At 40.4% G+C, this 18,229-nt stretch overlaps 1 long non-coding RNA gene across 1 annotated transcript in view; it reads left to right on the top strand.

The window, feature by feature from the left end:
* LOC117073061 overlaps positions 1-5,918 on the top strand; it is a 37,159-nt gene extending 31,241 nt beyond the window's left edge. Inside the window, exons 4-6 of the long non-coding RNA XR_004433090.1 lie at positions 2,472-2,632; positions 3,710-3,865; positions 4,326-5,918. This is a non-coding gene — a long non-coding RNA (uncharacterized LOC117073061). The remainder of the gene's footprint in view (positions 1-2,471; positions 2,633-3,709; positions 3,866-4,325) is intronic.
* The last annotated feature ends 12,311 nt before the right edge of the window (positions 5,919-18,229 follow it).

Below are 18,229 nucleotides of genomic sequence, written 5' to 3'. Positions count from 1 at the left end.
GGGGTGTCTGAAGAAGCAGGGTACTCTCCTGGGTTGGATACTGTCAGGAAGTAAAATTAAATCTATGCATGGACAACTTAATATTTTACCTTGGAAGTGGGAGAAATGGAATGGAAGTGAAGATGTAATTGGCAAAAAGGCAATGGCCACTCATGTGAGCTGAGAGAGGAAGAAATTGGATTGTTTTTATAATATTTCCAGTATTCTCGTGTTTGTATTCAGACATAACTTCCGAGGGATTTGACTTTTTTCCTACTCTATCATGGTCCCATGTTGAATTGATCTGATGTAGGTGTTCTGTGAAATTGTTTATCTTCAGTAGAACATCATGGTCTTGCTGTTAGTGCAAGCTGACGGCTTTTGGATACGTTTTTCTTGTAATTCTGACTTTTGGCCAACAGCAGATGAAGTTAGGCCACAGGTAATTAATCCATGATATTGAGGTTTTTCACCATTACTGAGATTCTGCCTGTTGGGAGACCGTCTAGAGAACATTCTTTGTATTTGGACAAATTAGTACCTCTTACTCCATTTGTTATCAGATGAGTTGTTGAGTGATCTCACATGACAATGGTGATGTATTTTAGACTCAGTACAAGATGCATCAGTCAAATGGTTTCTAGGCAATTATGAAAGACAAAATGACTATTCATTAGTTTTCCAAGGCCAGGGGCCCGGGTGACTAACCCCAGGCCATGAAAACATGAGTCCAAGTCCAAGTGGGTCTGCTCTAGGGATCTAAGCCATGCCCCTTTCTTTCAGTCCAATCACAGACTATTCCATCTCTCCAATTTTACATATGCTAATGACACAGGGAGTGTTGACTATAGCATGAATTCCCCATTAACTAGTCCATTTAACTAGTTTATTTTGGGCCTTCACAGTAGAGGTAGTTTGTACTTAAGAGTAATACTGTATGGAGCACAGACCTTATTGAATGACTGTCACTTTAAAAAAAAAAAAAAAAAAGGAAAACCAAGCCCTCTACTTCTAATTTTACTAATTTTATATATTATTTATGTAACAATTTGCAGGGAAAGATAAATAAACCTTCATGGCTGTATTTAGGTATATGCATGTAAATTAGCATAAAATTAAATGATAAATGTAAATATTTTAACTATAACTTCAAAATATAATTGACCTGTTGATATTTGTTAAAACAATATATATATAAAATACTGTCTTAATACACTGTAATGCTTTTAACAATCAAATCACATCAATTATCTTATATACATATTCCTTTTTTCTGTAATTATTGCACTAGTCTACTCAACCATTTATATTATTATATGTAGCCAAATTAACCTGCTTTTTTCCCCAGACAAAAAGGAAAACTAGAAAACTGTTGAATTGTTTTAAAATTTTGCCATTTTCAGCAAATTTAAGATAGCAAAACAAATTTAGGTAATCATAAAAGTCATTTGCGTACCCTGTTAATTTGTAGCCATCTCAAGAAATAAGAGTAAATTAAAATTATATTTAGTCTTTTGAATCTTGTTCTTAGGACTTGTCTAGGTATCAAAAATTATTTCTTGATTCAATTTAATATTTGCCTTAGGTCTTAAAGTTGCTAAAGGTTATGATTTTAATTAATACATTAGTTCTTTCTATTTTGTTTGTAATATTAAAAGAAGTTTTATAAGATTAAATGCTTTAAAATAGCATCTATTTTTACGATTCTATTTAGTTATACAATGACTCTCTTGATGAGAGGTTCCCATTACTAGTTCCTTTTCACAGATAAGTAAACTATCTAAGTATTTATAAACTATTTAGTATTGTTAGAAATCATTCTGAAGGCTTTACAACTTAATTTCATTTTGATACTGTGTTTTATACATTGTGGCTATTTGGTCCGGATCTGGACAAAGATTCCCTTTTGTAATTTCATTTTATGGATAAATTTTGTCACATATGCTAAGAGTGTAAGTGACCTGCTTTGAGTAATATTAGAAAGGTATGTTTTGAAGAAAATAGTTCATGTGTCTGTTTTTTAAAGCCAATCAATATTTACATAGGTATGAAACAATTTTTACATTTGCCTTTTAACTATAATATAGCATTTGGGCAAACAAAGACAACATTTAAAGTGAAAAATATTTTTTCTTGCTGATACTCATACTACTCACATTATTGTTGAGGTTATAATGGACACATAATTAAAATTAAAATACAGTTTTTATACTCTCGAGAGGGCAAAATAAAAAGTAATTATATATATAATCATTTTGTAAATGATATACTTATCATTTATAAATCTCTGGATATTATAGCTTCATCTAGCAAAAAATATAATATCTTAAGCAGGAGCAGCTGCAGAAACTAATAAGGAGAGAGGCACAATTAAATTTTTTTCTAAGCAAGACAAAGGAAAGCTCCAAGTTTCCTGGCGTAGTTTTGGAAGTGCAATAGTTGATTTGTTTGAAGACTGAATTAATTTTGCAGGCACGCATTTCTATTTTCAGGCTGTGAAGTTTGGGGGAGGTCTTGACGGTGGTGGCAATGGTGGGATCCATGCATGGCATCTGGAAGAAGGAGAGAAAGGAAGAGAAAGAGGCAAGGAGGGAGGAGGAAAATGAGGCCTTGAAATATCATACACAGTTCCTTGGATGGAAGGAGGAGCGAGGTGAGCATAACCTGGCAGCTTAAGTGGAAGCTGAGCAGAGGGGAGGGGAGCTCTGTTTTCCAATTAGGGAGGCCCCCTTGCTGTGAGGGACCAGCTGTGCACCAGTGGCTCTGTTTGGAAGAGCTGCTTGCTGTGGGATGACTCATAATTCCTCTTCTAGAAACTGGACCTTTTCCCTGCCTTCAGCTGTCTCCTCTTGTTCTGGGCCTGGACTTCTCTTCCTGCAGTTCCTCCTAAGGAACTAAGTTGACCCTCTTCAGTTCTCGAGGTTTTCTGGCAGGCTCCAAGTTCCTGCTGACATCCTAAAGGCTAATGCTCTATGAGGAAAATTCTAGCTCCACAGCCTCCTTTTTGTCAGAGCTGAGATTATCAGTGGTTTTGCATTTCTCCTGAGTCAGTGGGACATGCTTTTCTTCCAGCTGTGTCTCTTTTAACATAAAGTTGGATTTCAGCTGATTAATGTATCTGAAAAGAGAAAAAAAGGCATGAAAAGTCTACATATGGCTGCACATGTCTCAAACTCTCACAAGAGGGGGAGGAAGTCAAAGTCAGGCTCAGGTTGGATGGGGTCATGGCAACCTCCCTACTCACTTTCCTAAGGACATTCTCCAAGGGATGCTACACAGAGGGCCCCCTGAGCACCATCCTGTAGCCATGGCTTCATAAGGTCACACTCCACACGTACCACAGAGCCACCCCAAGCGTTCAGCCTGGAGCCCTCATCAGCACCTGGGAAGCAGCGCAGAATCCTGGAACCTTGGGAAATGGCCGGACAGATTCAGCGAAGAGTACCTATGCTCTGGGACTGGCCGGCACATCCAGCTCCCTCCTTCCTCTCTCTCATAGTTGCATACATGGGTACATAAAGAAATGCTGCAAGACTCTAGTACAATGGACATCCCTGTATGTACCTGCTAGACAGAACAATTGACATTTTCCTTCATTTACTTCTATCTCTGTCTCTTTTTTTCTCTGAAACATTTCAAAGTAATAGATGGCTTGACATTTCAGCGTGCGTTTGAAAATCGTATGCATATTGTACTCCATTTCCGTATGTCACTGTGGTCCTTTGTTAAGCTCATTTTCCAGATGAGGAAAGGAACTGAAGCACAGAGGAAGAAGGTTACACAGGAAATTGCAGACCTGAAATTTATATCTAGCTCTCACTAGCTCTGAAGGTTGCGAGAAGATTTTACAGTGATCTTTCTGACTGCGTGGAGGAGAAGGCCTCAGGTCAGTGCCTATCCTTTCTCACATCTCCCTGGCACTCCCTTGTCTCCCTTTTCAGCAGAGAGGGCACATCTCAGGTGTAGAATGATTGCAGGCACAAGCTCTCTCTCAAATTTAATGATGTATTTTAAAATTTGTATTTAATTTTATACTTATCTATCATTTATGGCTATATTTTTGCATATGCCCATGTTTTATATTTTAAAAATGCATGGCAGTGGATATGAAGAAACTTTTTATACACATTTACTTAAATAAAAGTGTTATAATATTGGTAGTACATGGAAGAAATTATAGCAAAAATTGTCCCTTTGATAGGTGAATTACTGAAGCTTTAGCAATAATGTTGCAAACTCTGTGAAAGAGTTGCTGTGGGTATAAACCACCCTTCCTCCGGCGGGGTCTGAACTTTAGGGGGCATTTCTGATTCCTAGACCTGTCCCCCCTTGTCTTGGCTGTCTAGGGGAAGAGGAGAACCAGTCATTGGTGTGGCCTAAGTCGAAGGAGGAACTGTGGGGAGTCTTCTCCCTGACCCCCTTTTCCCACCTATCCTGACATATTTCTTTTGTTTTGCATTCCCAGTGCCAGAGACTGTGTGTCAAATATGACATAAAATGGATATCTTTCCCATGAGCAAAGGAAGAGGTGGGGGTGCTTACCCATTCCTAAGCCTTGGTTGCTTTCTCAGACACATTCTAAATAGCAAAGCCGTCTCCTCCAGGGGACCTTTAGGGGATGGGCTTCAGGGCCATCCTGGCATCCTGGACCGTGGCCCTCTGTGCAGCTCTCCTTGGAGGTGGTCCTTGGGAAGGTGAGCAGGGAGGGACTATGACATCTAAAGTCCAGGCTCTGACTACTTCTGTCCCTGGGAATCGGTGACATGTGAAGCTATGGCTAGATTTTTCATAGATCTCTTATTTGTATTCAAAAAGCATTCAGAAGTTTTTATTTAGCTAAAAGTTGGCTTTATGTTAAGCGGGAGGCAGTTGGCACAGAACTTGTCTGTTGATTAAGGAAATCTGTAAATCCTTGACAACCTCACGTCTGATAAAAGGGAATATGAGACACTGGAGTCTCCTCTAGGGGGCGCTAACCTCCAGAATCAGTTGTGGGGAGCCACGTGCAGGAAGCCACCCTGAGTTGAAGAGGACTCACTGAGTGGTGCCCCCCTCCCCCTGGCCATCTCTCCAAGGCAAAAGGAACAGGCACGGTACTCATAGTCCTGCACACTGGGAGGGTTTCCTTTCACTACTGCCTTTCAGAGCTGTCTCAAAGTGAGATGGTAGTGCTGCCGCCCACTCCCAGATGGTGACTAGATATCAGGCCGAACTGCCTGTCCAACAAGCCTGTTTCTTCCCCATCAGTCAAGTGATCATAAAGGACTCCCCATGAGGCCATACACATGGGTTGAGAGAGAGGATGCAGTGTAGCAAGGGAAGGGGGCCGGGGTTTCTGAGGGCCAGTGTAGCCGGGACGAGGGCATAGGCACCTGCTGGAGCTCAGTCCATATATACCACTTCCGCTTGACGATGGAGCACTGCATCATATTCTCAACTTTATGGCTTGGGGGGTTAGAAAGCACCCAACACGTGACATGGAGCTTAAGGCATATGGTGATGGGTGGCCCATGGGCAATTTTGTCTTTACTAAGGTCCAACAGAAATCTAAAAGCTGTTTCTCTAAAGGAAAGTAGTTACCAGCAGAGAGCCACAGATTTTCCGCCAAATCCTTTGAGTCTTCACTGTGATTTACCCTAGAGAGGTATGCCAAACACTCCATGCAGAATCCCTATTTGCCACTGACCCTTCAAGCAGCGTCAGTTCTTATGGGTTCTATGTCCCAAATGAGAAGCCTGTACATCAGCCTGGACCTGTTGCAGAACTCTCTCGTGGGTCTCACTCAACACTGGAAGCTTTGTGGCTCACTAGGTAGATAGTTGGAATAATATGCCTGAATGAGGAATATATTGCCTCCCAAACCCAGAGAGGTTCACCAGGGGTTGTGCCTCTTTCTTAGTGGTAGGAGGGGCCAGATACAGCAACATGCTCTTCAATATGGAAGGAATATGTTGATATGCCTCAGACAATTAAATCCTTCAATTTTTCACAAAGATAGAAAGCTTCTTTTTTTTTTTGTAGTATAATTGTATGATTTTTTTTGTATGCTGTTGTATGCTATTTGTGGATTTGTTGGTGATATCTTACCAATGCAGCTAGAAGTCATTTCTTCCTTTTCATCAGATCCAGTCAACATAATATCATCAATGCAATTGACCAGAATAATGTTCTGCAGCATGAGAAATGTGATCAACATCCTATACACTAGGGCTGGAGAGTTGATACACCCCTGCAATAGGACGGTGAAGGAAAATTGCTGGCCTTCTCAGCTGAAAGCAAATTACTTTTGATGATGTCTACTAACAGCAGAGAAACAAAGAGTATTCACCAGACCAATAGCAGCATGTCAGGTGCTAAGGGATGTGTTGAAACTACGTTTGGAATATGCAATTGAAACTATGTTTGGAATAACAGCAATTGTGTCACCATCTGATTAAATTTCTGATTATTCACTGCCATTCTGTTTACTGCACAGGTCAAATCAGTGAGTCAAATGGGGATTGGTAGGAATCATCACCTCTGATCTTTCAAGGGTCCTGTGGTGGCACTAATCTCTACAGTACCTCCAGGAATGAGACATTGCTTTTGGTTTGCTTAAATTCTTATGGGTAGAATCTGTTTAGTGGCTTTTACTTGGATTTTTCTATTATAATAACCTGAGCATACAAATCAAAATGACTGCCACTTCACTTTCACCCTCCAAATCTCATGTAAAACATCTCTTGAGGGCCACCTGAACCAGAAAGGAATTCTGGGAAGCATGGCTCAGCCTAGCCAAATTGATATTTTAAACTGTTTCAAACTATGGTCATCTTTACCCTTTACACTTCAGCATGCTTTTGCAAATGATGACATTCTACTGTGTAATTGTATGCCATTGTGGTACCGTGTTACTTTATTTCACAGGTCAGGAAACTGAAGCACAGAGATAAGAGAACTTGTCCAGGTTACACTGTAAGTGGGGGAGCCAGAGTTTATATCCAGCTCTGTCTAGCTTCAAAATCTCTTTCTTTCTTTCTTTCTTTCTTCTTTCTTTCTTTCTTTCTTCTTTCTTCTTTCTTTCTTTCTTTCTTTCTTTCTTTCTTCTTTCTTTCTTTCTTCCTTCCTTCCTTCCTTCTTCCTTCCTTCCTTCCTCCTTCCTTCCTTCCTTCCTTCCTTCTCTCTCTCTTTCTCTCTTTCTTTTTTTCCTTTCTTTCGACAGAATCTCACTCTGTCACCCAGTCTGGAGTACAATGGTGCCGTCTCGGCTCAGTACAACCTCCACCTCCTAGGTTCAACTGATTCTTCTGCCTCAGCCTCCCGAGTAGCTGACATTGTAGGTGCGCACCACAACACCCAGCTAATTTTTATATTTTTTAGTAGAGATGGGGTTTCACCATATTGGCCAGGCTAGTCTTGAACTCCTGACCTTGTGATCCACCTACCTCGACCTCCCAAAGTGCTGGGATTACAGACATTAGCCACTGCACCAGGCCAACCTGTGCTCTTTCTACTGCACTCATGCCTTAGGGTGTGCACATCTAATGGTATTTACAGGGACTTCATAGTACAATGGTATGGTACACGGACACAATGTTCAATCATATAATGAAAAATCATAAGTTATCTTTATTATTGTGTCAATGAAAAAGTCTCAAGTTAGAACCAGTATGTTTCTAAACCTATCACCTCACTAACCCTTTCTTTTTTCTTTTTTTTTCTGAGACAGAGTCTCACTCCGTCACCCAGGCTGGAGTGCAGTGGCGTGATCTTGGCTCACCGCAACCTCCACCTCCCAGGTTCAAGTGATTCTCATGCCTCAGCCTCCCAAGTCGCTGGGATTACAGGTGCACACCACCACACCTGGCTATTTTATTTTATTTTTTTAGTAGATGGTGTTTCGCCATGTTGGCCAGGCTGGTCTCAAACACCTTACTTCAGGTGATCTGCTCACCTCAGTCTCCCAGAGTGCTGGGATTACAGGCGTGAGCCACCGCACCCAGCCAACTAACACTTTCGTATCTCACTTTTAAAAAAGAAAGATCAGACCCTAGTCTTGGCAGTAACATAGATATGCACATACACACACACACACACACACACACACACACACATACACACTTAGTTAATTTTGTGGTAGGAGGTTTGCAATTCCTTTTGAAGTAAATTTATTTGAAGAGAAAAGGAAAAAAGAAAAGTAACTTTTTAAAAGAAGAGCAACCAGTTCATTAACTGTATGATAGTACTGGCAAAAGTTGTATCCAAAGTTGTGAATTCTATATGTTAATTATGTTCAGAATGTTTTTCTCAACCATGCATCTTTTCCTGGGCAGGAGCACTTTCCTTGAGAAAGAAAACATGTTTTATCCATAGCTTCAGTAATGAGGCCACTCAAATATTAATTTTCTGAGCATTCTTAAACATAACAGAATCAGCTTCAATTTGCCTGGATAGATAGACATTTTAGTGGTTTATAGCAAAATGTAATAAACTGAATAACTGTAGGCTTTAATGTAATCTCACACAATCCTATTACATCCCAATTACTTATTTGACATTTTAAGGATAGTTCCTGCCTAAACACACACAATCCTGCAATTCCTAATGTCTTCTTCCTGTGTTGTTCCAAGGCAATCAATAGATCAGAAAGAATTAGTATCTTGCTGTATCCTCCATTTGTAATATACACTGTCCCAGGAAGGCCTAATGCATCCCTCCCAGGCCTAATAAATGTTTACTGGGCACTGTTTGTGATAAGTTCTCCAATTTTCATTCCCACGAGTTTCAGGGCCATCATAACATCTTTTATTTCCCTTAAAGTAATGAACAAACCTAGGATCAATCCTACTGCTGCTTACAATGCATCAGAAAGGTGGGAGGGTAGCTGAGTTCAGCATAGCTTTTACACTGTAAAGAAGCTCCTTTTGAAAGTTAAACTTGGCCGGGCGCGGTGGCTCAAGCCTGTAATCCCAGCATTTTGGGAGGCCGAGACGGGCGGATCACGAGGTCAGGAGATCGAGACCATCCTGGCTAACACTGTGAAACCCCGTCTCTACTAAAAAATACAAAAAACTAGCCGGGTGAGGTGGCGGGCGCCTGTAGTCCCAGCTACTTGAGAGGCTGAGGCAGGAGAATGGCGTGAACCCGGGAGGCGGAGCTTGCAGTGAGCTGAGATCCGGCCACTGTACTCCAGCCTGGGCGACAGAGCGAGACTCCGTCTCAAAAAAAAAAAAAAAAAAAAAAAAAAAAAAGAAAGTTAAACTTCAGGGACTTGGGGGGAAGGGTGAGAGAGGGGGTGAGGGATAAAAGATAAAATAGGGTGCAGTGAATACTGCTCGGTGGTGGGTGCACCAAACTCTCACAAATCACCACTAAAGAATTTACTCATGTAACCCAATACCACCTGTATACCCATAACCTATAGAAAAAAAATAAATAAATGAAAAGAAAGTTAAGTGTATAATGTATTTAGAGATAGATGACAGGAGCAGTGAGTCTATATAGAATTATGCAGATTGAGATCTGTGGATAGAACAATCAACATGAGGTTCAGTTGTCCCCAGTCACTTCCACATAAGTGATGAGTTTGCTAAATGATTATGATATTATATGATTATGAGTAAGTGAATCTACTTATCCAAAATTAAATAAACTACCATTTATTGAACATCTACTGTGTAACAGGTTCAGAGCTGTATTTGTGGTAAACAAAGCAACATAAAATGTATCTGTCCCTGGAGACTCTTGGTTTAGATAGGATGAAAGTTAGACTAAATAAATCATAGTATAATGACATGGGGACAAAAATAAAGGTGAGCGCCAGTTGTGAAAGTGGCACCGAAGAGGCTGTGATGGGCTCTACTTGGAGGAGTCAGGGCAGAGGGGCATAAGTGGGGTCTTGAACACTGAGTGGGAGTTATGGAAGCTTGGAACAAAGGTGAAGGGAAATGGAAACTGATTCCAAGCAGTAGGATTCATTTTAAAATGTAACGAAGTCTTTCTAAAATTGGTACTATCCTGGAAAAATAACTGTGTTTGAGGTTTGTTAGGGCTGCACTCATTTGTAGCTTGCAGGAAGCCCAATTAACAGCGCTTTCAAAAGGTAGATATTTACTTGTTTCAGGCAACAAGAATTGTGATTGTAGGCCAGCTGGGTCTGGGATGATGGTTTAGTGGTGCATTTGTAAAGCAGGCTCTTTTCATAGTTGCCCTCCGCACACAGTATAGTCCAGCCTTAGCCCTCGCATTTGTGTGTCTTGGTCAAAGATTGCTGCTGAGGCTTTGGGCTCATGTTCACATCACAATCAGGAAGATGGAAGAAGAAATGAAAGGGAGAAGGGATGTCACACCAGGTCTTTTTCTTTTTCTTTTTTTTTACAAAAAGAAAAAAAAAAGCTTTCCTGAAAGTTTCTCCAAGAGATTTCTGTCTGGACAGAGGGAGGGAGGGAACAAAAGAACAAAGGGACTGAAATGGCGCATTTCTCGGTTCTTCATTGTCAACTTTCCCACGCCCCGGAAAGACACAGGCCGCCTGCGCAGGCACAGTCTGACGTCTGACGAAGAAAATCAAAACCTACCTAGCCGCGCCTACCGCCCCGCCCCCGACCCGCCTATGTCCCGCCCACTGCCCGCCCACTCCCGGGCCCAGGACATAAAAGCTGCTCCCGGCCGGGCGGCGCCAACTTCCTTGGCCCCCTGCTCCTGTGCAGACCTAGGAACCTCGCCAGAGAAGGCCGGAGCGACTTCATCGGCCTCCACCGACGGAGACCGGTGAACCTCGCCCCTCCTTCACATTGGCAAGTTAATAAAGTTTTCTTTTACCCTGCTTACTTGCCTATTCTCTGGCACTTACTCTGGTGGTCGTCTGGAGCAAATCAATTTCAACTGATGTCACTGGCTAGAAAGAACTTGGCCATCCCACTTAAGCACAGGGGAGTCTGAAAACCAAGAATGTTAGCTTTCCAGCCCATCACTGAGGAAGGAGAGAGAAAGAGAAAGAGAGAAAGAAGAACAAGAAGAACAAGAAGAAGAAGAGAGAAGAGAAGAGGAGAGGAGAGAAGAGGAGAGAGAGAAAGAGAGAGAAGAGAAGAGGAGAGAGAGAAAGAGAAGCTGTGGGGGGACCTGTGGCTTGTTTGTGAATAGCTGGCTCACAAAGTGTAGCAAAAGGTCTTGTGAGACAGTTCTAAGCCAAAATCACGTAATTTTAGCACTAAATGTTTAGGTCTTATATTAGGGTTCTTGAGAGGGACAGAACTAATGGAATATATGTATATATGAAAGGAAATTTATTAAGGAGAATCAGCTCACATGATCTCAAGGCAAAGTCCCACGATAGGCCATCTGCAAGCTGAGGAAGAAAGAAGTTGGTAGCAGATCAGTCTGAGTCCAAAAGCCTCAAAAGTAGGGAAGCCGACTGTGCAGCCTTCAGTCTGGCCAAAGGCCCTAGATCTCCCAGCAAACCACTGGTGTAAGTCCAAGAGTCCAAAGGCCAAAGAACCTGGGGTTTGATGTCCAAGGGCGGGAGGAATGGGAGGAAGCATCCAGCATGGGAGAAAGATGAAAGCCAGAACTCAGCAAGCCAGCTCATCCCACCTTCTTCCACCTGCTTTGTTCTAGCCTCGCTGGCAAACAAGGGGATGGTGCCCACTCACACTGAGGGTGGAGTTTCCTCTCCCAGTCCACTGAATCAAATGTTCATCTCCTCTGGCAATGCCCTCACAGGTACACCCAGAAACAATACTTTACCAGCCATCTATGCATCCTTCAAGCCAATCAAGTTGACCCCCAATGTTAACCATCACAGGTCTAAACATCTAAAGGAGGTAAAAACATCTTCTGAGTTCTTCATTTTGTAGATGAAATAACTTACTTGCTCAGGATCACACAGGTAGCTAGTGATACGGCTGGAACTTGAATTCAGGTCATCTGGTTTCCAGTCCTGGTTTTTTTCTCATTGTATGACTCCGTTCTCACACTGCTAGAAAACTGGGTAATCTGTGAAGAAAAGAGGTTTAATTGTCTCATAGTTCCACAGGCTTACCAGAAAGCATGATTGGGAAATCTTAGGGAACTTACAGTCATGGTGGAAGGTGAAGAAGAAGCAAGCACCTTCTTCACATGGCAGCAGGAGAGAGAGAAAGAGTGAGGGGAGAAGTGCCACACACTTTAAACCATCACATCTCATGAGAACGCACTCACTATCGGGAGAACAGCATGGGGGGAACCGCCCCCGTGATCTAATCACCTCCCACCAGGTCCCCTCCCCCAACACTGGGGATTACAATTCAACATGAGATTTGAGTGGGGACACAGAGCCAAACCGTATCACTCCTGTACGCTAAACTGCTGTGTTGAACTTAGATTATGGTTTACATTGATCTCAAATCAGATGGTTAGTTACAAAATATTAAAAGTTTCTATAATTATTATAATCTGCATAGAAAAACAATAGCTGTAAGAAATAAAAAAAACTCTGGAAGAACCGGAGAAGACACCTGAGCAAATACTGGTAAAATAGCTCAATGCACTGCAGGTATCTGATTACTTACTTATCCCTGGAAGGGAGATAAAAAAATACCAGGCAAGAATAAAGCTTCTCATCTTTCGAGGCACAAAGATTGAAAACAAAGTTGGTTCTTCTAAGTGGAATTCAACTAGCCTAGAAAGTGATTGTCAATTCTTTCTCCTAACCCTTCTTCAGATCTTCAAAAACAAGGTAATATTCCTCCACAAGAAAGCTACTTTTCAGACCTGTGGAGCCTGTTCCTGAGGAAGCACTCCTGCTTATCACAGAATGTCTAAGTGTTTGTCAAATGATAGTTTGCAGAAAGGAAGAAAATAGATGGGAAAAAAAGTCCACAAAGACACTTCTTCCCTTTGCAGTAGCAAAACCTGTTGCCAAATTATTGCCTCTTATAATAATAAGGGAAGGCCACTAAACATTCACGCTACAAATTAAACGACGGAGAGTGCAGGTTATTTTATTAAAATGCATGTAAATATTGATTTGGAAAGAAAATTATATGAAAATGTTGCAGTGACTCAATAAGGAAGCAAGTGTGCCAAATATAACCTTCCACTTCTAAGCATTTTGAGAAAGAAACATAATAGAAACAGATACACAATTCCTGTATACATTTCTGCACATTCTATCCATCATCACACATTCATGCAAATGGTTAACCAGATAGTCTGTCTGAAGTCTGTCACCTTCATGAGTCAAGTGTGTTGGTGGCTTATTCTTAAATTTATCTTTAATGTCTTTGCACCCCAGTAGCATTTTGCACTTTCAAGTACTATTTTAAAATTTGTGTAAGTTACCATAATGTCCTCTCTGAATTCCAACATTTTCAATCTCTGCTCTTGAATCAATGTGGCAATTCATGGTTCCTGTGACATACCACTGATGCAGGTAGAACTTTATTATAATTCCATAGTAAAATAATTATATTTTATTTACTTGTGCTTGACATATTGTAAGCACCCAGAGATTGATGGGTTCAATCAATTTATACATGTCTTTTCAGCATTCAAATGGTGTGCCTTGCAGTGAAACACAATGATTCGTTTTACTGAAACACTGTGTAGAACTCTAGGTAGACTTTGAGTGTGACTGCATTCCTCCCATTTCATTGAGGTGAAGCCACTGAATGAATTTAAAGTGTCAATAAATTGTATATAGTAGATGTATTATATGCACATCAGCAAGCATGAATCACTGCACTGATCACAATCATGGGAATTTTACACCTATTGTCAGTTCTTACACTTTGTTTAAGTCTCTGGTTTCTGGTACAGTCTTCAGTGCACTGAATGAAATGAAATACTTGTTTTGAGTCTGTTCATCAGATTGGAAGGGGATGGAGTTGAGGATGTGATAGAACAGAAGCTGCAAAGTGACATGGTCCACACTGCCTACAAAAAAGACTGGGGTGCCCATGGCTTTTGGAAAATGAAAAATTCCAAACATATACATATAGAAACAGAATAATAAAATCCCAGGTACTCATCTCCAGCTGTGACTAATATCCACTCATGGCCAATGTTTTTGCACTGATATTTCTCCTCACCTCATGCTTTGACGCAAGTCTATATTTACATTCATAGCTTTTCAGAGTGAAATTCTAAAAGACTCTTTATGAACATAATCATAGTACCAATATAAAATCTGTCAAAATCAACAGTCCCTCACCATAATTAAACGATTATCCAATCTGTGTTTCAATTTTCCTGATTTCTCAAATTATGTTTTGTGGTTTGTTAAAATCAGGATATGAGTAGTATTGCAATCCGTTGCTGTGCCTCTTAAGAGTCATTTTATCTAGAGTCTTCTCTTCTATTCTTTTCCTACAATGTATTTGTTGGAGAAGATGGGCTGTCTGTCCTGTCCCACAGTCTGTATTTTGTGGAGTGCACCTGTGGCATTGTTCCCTTCTCCTCCACATTTACCATAATCTAGTAGTCAGATCTGATGCTTTGATCAGTTTCAGGTTTGATTTTTGCTTGACAAAACCATTGTGCAGGTGCCACTGTGTTCTTCCGTCAGGGGCACGGAAGATCTGGTGGTCTGTCTTTTTGTGATGGTGCCATGACTCCTTCTGACAAGTTCCCATGGTACATCATGGGGATGAGGGTTTGATGGACAATAAGTAGCTATTAGTAAGTTATAATATACCTGAATATCACAGATTGTGTGTAAGTTTCCATCCTGCAAATAATTGGTATACATTTTTAAAAGTTTAGAATATTAATCACTGTTATATCTTTATTATTTTTTCTGTGTCATTTTCTAAGGTGTCCCGCCAGTCCTGCTAAGCAGAAAGCACAGTTTCTGTGTCAAAGCCTCTTCCGTGTTGCTGTGCAGGGGCCATCTCTGTCTTACAGCCTTTAAGCCAGCCCAGACTCCCCTCTGCTGTCCATGGACCTTGGCTGGGTCTGTATCAGGCCTTTTGAACCTCTAAATGGAAAGTCAGGGCTCCATCTCTTACTGTCTCAGGTGACTGCTTGGCACTTAGACAAAGAGACACACTTTCCCTGCAAACCAGCTCTGCACACCAGAGAGAATCTCAGCCCTCCAGGCCAGAGGTCTTGAACTCTTTTCTCCCAACAGGAGGCCTCAGCTCTTTATGTTTACATACGGATAAGAGACTCCTCAAGTGCTCAAAGTCGCTAAATGAATATCCGTTCCAAGGTAACTTTCTATTCTCCTAGCCTGAGAAGCTGCTGCCAGCTTTTTTTTTTTTAAAAAACAAACTAAAACAAATAAATGAACAAAAATTCAATTTCTAAGAATTTTGACTTTAACCATTTAATCCATACTTATAGAACGCTATGACACACAGAATACTGTTCTATAGCATACATTCCAAACCTTTTTAATGAAGAAAAATATTTTACATCGAGATCCATTTTACCTACCTACCTACCTACACACACACACACACACACACACCCCTTTGTTTCATTTAGCGAAACAAAATATTGCTAAATGAAACTTATTCTCTCTGTTTTCTTTCTTTTCTTTTTTCTTTTTCTTTTTTTTTTTAAGATGGCCTTACTTTGTTGCCCAGGCTGGAGTGCAGTAGCATGAGCAGAGCTCACTGCAGCCTCGACCTCCTGGGTGCAAGCATTCTTCTTGCCTCAACCTCCCTCCTGAGTAGCTGGGACCACAGTCACGTGCCACCATATCCAGCTAATTTCTTAATTTTTTGTGGAGGCAGGGTCCCACTATATTGCCTAGGCTGGTCTTGAACTCCTGGGCTCAAGCATTCTTCCTGCCTTAGTCTCCCAAAGTGTTGGGATTATAGGCATGAGCCACAGCACCCAGTCAAAACTTATTCTCATTATGCGAGAAGCATGCTGCTACTTGCTATTCCTTCCTATTTGCTTCCATTTTATACTATGTCATTAACAAAAAAGGTAGTTAGGCCACTAAGTTGATTTTACCACTGAATAACAACTTGTAAACTGCAAATTGAATAATACAGCTGTGGGAAAACTTTCTGGGCTAATATAGATCCAGGCACATAGCAGATGCTCAATAAATATTCGTTGATATACATGATCCTTTCTCTTATAGGTCTTTGTGAGATAAGACACACGTACATTAAAAATAAAGATACTATACAAGAATAAATTATATAAAGAAGCTACATGCATTAAATCACAAGGCAGTAGCCTAAGATTAAAAAAATTAAAAAGTGATGCAGATGGTTATTTTGTGAGTTAAGCTAATAAATGCTTATCCTTTACAATTGAAATCTAAGCAATTTATTTTTCATGATTAAATATCTGATATTTGGTATCCATTTTTTTTGATCTTTAGTTGTGAAACATTTATGTCGTAACTAGAGAAGTCAGCTAACTACAGTAAAGGGAGAAAGAGGAGCCCATTTATAAACCATAAAGTATACTTTTGTTTAGGCTCCAAGTCCAAAGGGTAATAATTTACTGAAAAATTTATTGAAGAATATGTTCTGATGTGTTCTGTTTTAATTTTAAAACTTAGCAAATAAGGAGACATTTAGATTTCTCGAGTGCCTTACAGTGTAACACAGTCTATTCCAGTAAATAAACTTTTATTTGCAAATATCTCAAATCTGAGTGGATATTTTTTTCTTAAAACAGCTTAGGGATGTAGAAAATTGTTTCTTACAGATCTGTAAAGATTTAGCAATAAAGAGTTAAGACAGTAGTTTCTAAACTTTGTGGTATGTAGGCATCACCTGGGAAACTTTTACAAATTCAATGAAGTTCACAAATGCCTGTCTTGTGCTGCTGGTGATTCTGATTAAACTATATGAGGTGCAACCTGGTGAAGGAATGTTTATTAGCTTCCCAGGTAATCTCTAGGTGTGATAAAATGTGGGAACTGTGTTAAGGGAACTGCTGCCATCCTCCACCCCTAGAAGTCTTCAATATCATATGGTGATGGTCTGTCCTTGCCTTGGCTAAGGTGTACAGATGACAATGTTTCTGTTAGAAATACCACCCTTTTAAAAAAAGGAATGCTTATACACTGTTGGTGGGAGTGTAAATGTGTTCAGCCATTGTGGAAGACAGTGTGGTGATTCCTCAAAGACCTAAAGACAGAAATTCCATTCAACTCAGCAATCTCATTACTGGGTATATGCCCAAAGGGATGTAAATCATTCTGTTAGAAAGACACCTGCACATGTATGTTCACTGCAGCATTATTCACAATAGCAACGACATGGAATCAACCTAAATGTCCATCAATGACAGACTGGATAAAGAAAATGTGGCACATATAGACCATGGAATACTATGCTGCCATAAAAAGAATGGCTTTATGTCCTTTGCAGAGACATGGATGGAGCTGCAGGCCATTATCTTTAGCGAACTAACCCAGGAACAGAAAACCAAATACCACAGGCTCTCACTTATAAGTGGGAGCTTAATGATGCGAGCACATGGACCCATAGAGGGAAACCACGCACACTGGGGTCTTTCGGAGGGTGGAGGGTGGGAGGAGGGAGAGGATCAGAAAAATAACTAATGGGTACTAGGCTTAATACCTGGATGAGGAGATAGTCTGTACAACACACTCCCATGACACATGTTTATTTATATAACAAACCTGCATATGTACCCCTGACTTAATAATACAAGTTAAAAAAATCTTAAGATGTTTTTATGTATGATTTCAAGAGAAGTTAAAAGATATGAACAACAACAATAGCAATAGCAAAACAATAGTAAAACCTTTTTTCTCTCATTAAAAAATCTCCCTTTTAGGATAGATGTGATATTTGAATGAGGAGTGGCATTTTGATATTTAGGTTATCGAGCTAATTTAAAAATTCCTAGCTATTAACCTAGGAAAGTAAGTGTTTACTATGTAGTTATGAGAAGACTGTTTACTGAAAAACTATTATAAACTCCCAGATCAGCAGAATTTTATATTTGCTTCAGGGTGATCTTATGTTTTTGTGGACCTGGGATGAATTATAGAGGGATATGAACATTGTGTGAAACAGAGGTAGTTCTGGAGGTGATTCTGAAAAGAGTGTGTCAAAGTCTCACAAATGCACAAAACATTTGGGTTTTTATTGAATCAGATGGGTTGGTTCATTTAATGGAGATGGGAAAAACTACCGAGGAAGGACAATCCAAAGTCGAATTGAGATTGACATTTTGAAAAAGAGCAGTAAGTGTTGGATATAGCCTGGGGATTCATCACTCTCTAAGTTCTATTAATATGCTCATTTAACCAACTGCAAGGTGGCAGAGTTTAATGAATGCACAGAGA

Source organism: Trachypithecus francoisi, unplaced genomic scaffold (genome assembly GCF_009764315.1).
Source record: "Trachypithecus francoisi isolate TF-2019V2 unplaced genomic scaffold, Tfra_2.0 Lachesis_group4, whole genome shotgun sequence".
In the NCBI taxonomy this organism is placed as follows: Eukaryota; Metazoa; Chordata; class Mammalia; order Primates; family Cercopithecidae; genus Trachypithecus; species Trachypithecus francoisi.
This window is presented reverse-complemented; position numbering and strand designations above follow the sequence as displayed.